The 6,785-nt window shown below is 39.3% G+C and overlaps 1 long non-coding RNA gene across 1 annotated transcript in view; it reads left to right on the top strand.

The window, feature by feature from the left end:
- The window catches only part of LOC106946165 (uncharacterized), a 33,065-nt gene extending 31,697 nt beyond the window's left edge, over nt 1–1,368 (top strand). Inside the window, exon 3 of the long non-coding RNA XR_001424710.1 lies at nt 651–1,368. This is a non-coding gene — a long non-coding RNA (uncharacterized LOC106946165). The remainder of the gene's footprint in view (nt 1–650) is intronic.
- Nucleotides 1,369–6,785: the final 5,417 nt, after the last annotated feature.

Here is a 6,785-nt window from a genome sequence, read left to right as displayed (position 1 = left end):
TTTATTTTTTATTTTTTTTAAACCATTTCCTCTCGGTGCCCTCTGAGGGAACGGATCTGTGCAGGCGTAGCAGTTACTGCTACTTTGTGCATGTGTGTGCGTATTGACCTCCTAAAAGCCCAATGGATTTGGGTATCTTGGGAAATTTCCTCCAAATTGGACTTTAAGCGGACATGAGGGTGCTTAATGAGGTGTTGATCAGGAGTACGGCACCGGCGCCCTCAGAAATGGGGGTGGGGGAGTGAAATAGTTTTCCAGCGTGGACGATATTTACACAGAGGATTATTCTGCCCTGGTCTCGTTTTGCCATGGCGATAAAGAGGTCAGGTCCCCTGTGAGGTGGAAAATTAGACTTTGCAATGTTACGGATTAAATTAAAGCTCAAGATACTCGATTTGTGATCGAGATGTCGCACTAAATGTAAATTATGCGTCAAAACACCTGCTGTTTCTTGTTATATTCTGTATCAATTCACGATTGAATCGACGTTGCTTACATTTAAACATAGCAGATACGCTTGAGGTCAGGGGCTTATGTTAAAATCCACTACAGCATGCTCTCTACACCAATAGGAATAAGGCGGCGCCTCTACACCCATGTTGCTGTGACTCCTGAATGTTTGTGCTCCTGCAACAATTTCTGCCCTGCAGGTTTTCTCCATCAGGCACGGTCAGACGGGCGCCAGCGCTCACACCTGACCGCAATCTTCTCATCAGTCTGCTACGGGACAAAGAAAGCTGCCGGATGACCGTTCTTGGCCCGATGATCAACCTTTGAGGCACAGCCAAGCGTCAAGGGAATATTTACCTCTGAGACAAAGGAGCCTTCTGAAGAATACAACGCTTGTCTTTTGCTGTTTTTTTGGGGGGGTGAAAAAAGAACTAATTACTGGAAGCATTCCAGTCAAGCGCAGTCTTCTTCATCTATTGACTCAAAGTATGAAGAACAGCTTGATTGGACGATTTGAAATGAGCTGCTTCATTCTGATTGCATTCTCCACAGAGCTGCTCAGTTATCATGTGACTGTTCTGTTTCATATTAAGCTATCGTCATGGAGCTTTAGATATGTGAAGCTGTTTTTTATGGTGAAAAATATTGTTTTTTTTATTTTGATGAATAACACTTTCTTGTTTGATCATCCTCTACGGTGTAATCTAGTAAACAATCCTGGGATTATGAGGTTCCGGCTTCCATGTGCTTCTGTGGTTGACCAATGGACAGACACACTGTTAATATTTTACCTATTCCCTGTTTGCTGCATCAGAAACAGATAAATTAAGATAAATACAACATGCAGTTCAAATTATTTAAGGGAATAAAGTCTTCCAGATCAACCTGATCCCATGGGGAAAATGTAACTGTCATCCTTTTTAAATGCCAGATAAATTGTGACAAGCGCTTTTTCAGTTCAGTTTCATTACTACTAATGTCAAAAAAATGACTAAAGTAGCACCTGAAAATAGACTCAAACATCTGAAACAATTAATCAGGTCAAAAAGCCATGAAACAGTAAAGAAAATCTATAAAGTATCAAGTCTTTTTTCCATCTCTATGTTCATTAGAAACGGTCTGATTTAAAATCTACTTTGATTTTGCAGCTTCTGTGTCTGAAATATTACACATCTGTTCTGTCAGCACAAGATTTAAAACAAATACTTATTCACTGAATACAATCAGTGCCTACAGAAAAACGCCTTTAGTTTTTGGTTTTTTTGCTTCTTTTTTTTCCATGGTTATTTGGAAACTTCAAGGGGGACATTAGCGTCGCCAAAGCCATATTTTACTCCTTGGGGATTGAGATTCCATTCACTAATATTTAATCACGGATTCTGGCATGCGATCCTTTGATCTGTTATTTTTGCTCCGACAAAGAAATCTTGTTGGCATTCAGTAAAAGTGGCGAGGGACGGGATTAACCTAGAAGTGAACCGGACTTCAGAGGCCCAGATGGCCAGTCTTGACCACTCGATCAGGCCATTCGGGGAAAATTGCCCGCGTTGGATATAAGGGTGTCACATGCCTTTTTTTCCCCCTTCCATCAAAGTCCTGACATTCATTTCCACTCAATCTATGCCACTTTCCTTACTTTTTCCCTCTCCTTTTTCTGTTGTGCATTAAAGTCATTAAAGTCACTCTGTGTCTGGTCTCTCAAAGACAGTTGTTTGCTACAATCCGAGACTCTTCGCAGTTTCCAAGATGAAATAGGAAACAAAATGTTCCCAATTTTCTTCTGTCACCAATCCTGTTTCCCTTTCTGCCTTAGATTTGCGTCATACATGTCCGTCTCCTTCACACGCAGCGACTTGGATTTTAACGTGCAAAGAAACATACTCGCTTCTTTTGTGCACTGGGACGCAAGGGGTTGGTGTTGCTAACTCCATTGGGAAATCGTGGGATTGATTTTTGGCTGCAGTAATTGTGGTTTCATGCAGATGAAAATGTGTTAAAATATGGAGGCCTTGCAAACGAATTCGCAGTCGATACGAAAAGAAACGGTGTGTTTTATAGGGATTGTACAAAATGGATTGAGAAAAGTTCAGGTATTTATTTTGTAGAGAATCTGTAAAACTTGCCACAAATATGGTTTCACGCCAATTTGACTTATCTTGAGATATCTCAATAAACAGAGTTTCAGTTTCTAGACACAAATGGAGATAGAAGTGACTCTCAGTTTCATGCCAAACTTTCTAGATTTTTAATCAGGAAAAAATGATTTCAATCAGACCTTTTCATTCCACTGACATCTACTTTGTCCATTACATGAGGTGGCCATGTGACAAAACATAGAAAATAATTATTTACTTTTGCAAGTTGCTGTATGCAATCTACATAAAACGACACTGCGAGCGCATCACCCAGGTTCAGGCGTTTCCTCATGCAAAATACGATCCAAAAGTACCAGAATGGACTTCTACACAGACTCCACTCACTCTGGGAGCCCAACAATTAGTTTGGCTGCAGCTCAACAATCCATTATGCGTGGACCGACCCCGGGGGCGGAAGCCCCTTTTTTTTTTTTTTTTTTTTTCTTCTCCTCAGCAGTGGGCCTGTTTCCCACCGCCTGAGCTGAACTATGAAGCTGCAAGACTTCACAGAGGGGAGAAAGAGTGACTTCAAAGGTTGGGGATGATTGGCTAAGATCTATGCAGAGTGTGACACAGCGACACACACACACACACACACACAAGGTGCACGTTTGTGGATTTAGATCTTCCACACCATGGAGCGGAAGAAGGAAATGCAGATAGTCTTCATTTATTTTCAGATGATTATGGATTACATCTCTGAATATTACAGATGTATGTTTAAAAACTCCCCAAATGCTTACATCTCTAAGGAGAAAAAAAGGTTTTGACTGGGCAAACTCATGTTTACAATTGTGATGGTAGGACATAAGGACAACGGGGGTTAAATAGCCAAACGCGTTGTGCAAATTGATGCATAAGGAGCAAGTGTACAAACTTAAACCTTTCAACTTAATGTTGTGAGGAAATGATCCGACACACAGTTACGTTCATGCTTTAAAATAAAGTGGCTACAGCTGCGATAAAGTCGGTCATGCAAATCATTTGAAAATAAGATGAGTCCAGCAAAGCAAGAAAGCCGTTCAGGATGCTTTTCTTTGTAACTTACAGCTTTGTGCGTTTTTTCTCCTATGGTTTAGCTCAAGGTTTCAGCCATTAGAGATTACTGGGAAACACTGGAAAGCAGATAATCCATTTTGTTTGTTGTTGTTTTTTTTGTTTTTTTTATCTGCGGATAAGTGCTAATCTCCCGAGGTAAAAACAATTTCACAGAAAAAAAATATTTATAGATGTTACAGGGCCTCGTAGAAACAAATACCACTCATTTTTATTAGACGTTTTATCAGATTACAACCACAAATTTCAATGTATGTGTGTATGTTCACCTGTTGCACCAACACAGAGTGCGACATTTCGCAGAGGAAGGAGAGTCGCACATGGATTTCTGACTGTTTTGCAAATCAAAATTGAAAAATTGTCTGAAACATTCATGCATATAAATATTTATTTTATTTGCTTTTTTTTCTAAGGCTTTTCTTTAACTTCCCACCACCTCTGAGCCACTTATCTGTTGCTATGGAAGCAAAGAATCCCCACAGCATGATGCGACTATCACCGTGTTTCACTATGGGGTTAATGTCAAGCATTTGCAAGCGTTTTGTCTTTTGCATTGGGTCCAAATCTTCATTTACTTCATTATTTTAGAAATGAAACCTTGATAAACAAATATATAAAAATGCTGAATATTTTTTTTATTTTAAAAAGTGAAAAAAATCTTTAAAAATGATGCACAGAATTGGTAAACGTGAACTGTGAGACTCTAAAGTTGCTTTGAATTGGCAAAGCTAAAAACAAATGCGTTCAAAGGTAAAACGTTTCAACATATGGAAATAAATTTTCCCCGATGTATGAGACCGTAAAAAATCAATTTCTCCGTGCCTTGATGTTTTATTTGACTCGAGTTGAAGGGAGCAGGAATACCGTAGCAAAACGCCGCAGCAAGACTTTCTGCCAATGTGCTCCTTTCTTTTACTGGATTGCTGTAAACACTTTTAAGCAGCCTTTCTATTGCCTCCTGTCACCGTTTTGTTCAAGCTCGCCTTGGAGTCCTTTCAGAATCATTTGTTGCAGTCTCTTTGTATATTTTCTTTCTTTTTTTTTTTGTTCTGCGATATTTGAACCTTGGCACTGTGTTTTTGCTGAAAGCTGCTGATTGTTCTTTGCACGGGGTCACGGAGGTAAATCACACAAGAAGCAGAATTACATTATAGCTTATTTGGAGGCCACAAGGTTTCACGGGAGCCATCCATCAAATGTTTGAGGGGCTTTTGGAGCCCACGAGGAGAGGTGATTCTGCAAACACTGCATAGCGCACCCCAGGTAAATTCCGCTGAGCAAATCAGGAATGGATCACAAGCGCTCACCTCTCTGGAAACAGACATGGCCAGAAGGCAGGGAAAAGGTGGATCAAATAATCCAACCTGGTTTTGTTTTGTTTGTTTGTTTTTTTCCGGTAAGATGCAACTGCAGCTTTTCGGCATAGATAAACAATACTTAGAAAGCATTTTTATAACTCTGAAAGGTCCAAAATTAAGTATTGAAAGTACTTTTTTGTGAGTTTTTGAGCTTGTGGGCAAAAATGCTGATTTAAAAGGAAAGTTTCACTTTTTTTTTTTTTTTCGTTTAGCTGATTTTTATGAAAGCCGGAACATTAAAGGAATAGTTTACATTTTTGAAGTTTTCGCAATTAAAAAAATAAAAATATATCTTTGTATAAAAGTAAAGAGACCAGAGTTTGTTCACAACACAGCGGTGATAGACTGACAGGAAACTAGCTGAAATATAATTACGTAAAAAGTAGATGATATATTAGTAGACATAAGAACTACAAACTCACAAAAACCAAACAACTTCTTTGTTGCTGTTTTGCAACGATAGGCAATTAATAACTTGTCACATTACTTTGTATTTCACTGAAAAAAAACATTCAAATGTTGGAGTTTGTACAGCAGCTCACCTACATTATAAACTGATGGGATTTGCTTAACAAACTCTTTAAGGCTTTACAGATCCCTTTCCAATTTTGTTCTTTTTTTTTCTTTTTTAACAGTTTTTCCTTCCACTTAATTCTCCAATATGCTCATATCCCTCTACATGCGATTCATAAAGTCAAAATTTAGCTTAAACTATCTAAATGAATGAAATTTTTGATGACATTTTGATTTATTGAGATGATCTAATCTCAGCTTCAATCATCTTTAGGTGTACATTATTTTTTAACATAAAAATATGGAAAATAGAAGCATAATATTTGTGTTTGTATCCTTAATCATTATGTTTTTGGTTATGTTTTACTTTTCTGTTAATGTTGATATCTAAGCACTGCAGTATCGCATTCTCTATTCTCCATCATCAGCACTTTTCACAAGCGCTTAATTGCAATCGCACAAACGTCTTGGCACACGCTGCCTTATTAGATTTGCATGGGCTGGCGACCTGCACGTACATTGCCTTTTAAAAGTTATGAAGACAGGCTTTTAGAGAGCCGCAACCCGAGCGGAAAGAGTGGAGCCTTGTGTTTGGGGGGGCTGCTTGTTAATTACGAGGTTTGTCCTCGACTGCACTCGCCTTTCCAGACGCTGTCTGAGCCAGCCGCCCCGCCAGGCCCAGTCATGAGTGGCCTAATGGCACCCCGTGATACATGACACAGGAGTCGGCGTGCGTTTCACACTTTGGGCTGCTTTATGCCTCCGGATGGCTCTACATCATGTCCGGGGTGCGAGGCGCCAAGTTTAGCACATTTACAACTATTATCCCTTTCATCTCAATAAAAGTTTCAATTACGAGACGTAGATGGGACCTGATAAATGGGCCGTGCTGGTGAAATACTGTACTCATACACAGGCAACGGGAGGGAAGGAAGGCGCAGAGGGCGAAGAGGGGAAAGTGATGCACATGGAATCGGGACACGATGACTGCGAGTTAGAATTTGTTCATTAGGCGGCGTGTTGCTGCTAGTCCTGAGACACATGTGGGCTAAAACCACTCGAAAAATTGAAGAAATATTATATATGTAAAGGTAGGATTTTGTGTTATGTGTCAGCTCAGGCAGATTCAAAATGAGCCACAAAACTCTCATCACTGATGTTGAAGAAAAAAAAGACATATCTATATGTTTCTGATTAGTTTTTTTTTTTTTTTTTTTTTTTAGCTCTTTTGACCTTTTTTTATTATTTAATTGAAAGGAAAGGGGGAAATGAG

Source organism: Poecilia latipinna, unplaced genomic scaffold, assembly GCF_001443285.1.
Source record: "Poecilia latipinna isolate Pla-1442-1.1 unplaced genomic scaffold, P_latipinna-1.0 Scaffold179, whole genome shotgun sequence".
In the NCBI taxonomy this organism is placed as follows: Eukaryota; Metazoa; Chordata; class Actinopteri; order Cyprinodontiformes; family Poeciliidae; genus Poecilia; species Poecilia latipinna.
This window is presented reverse-complemented; position numbering and strand designations above follow the sequence as displayed.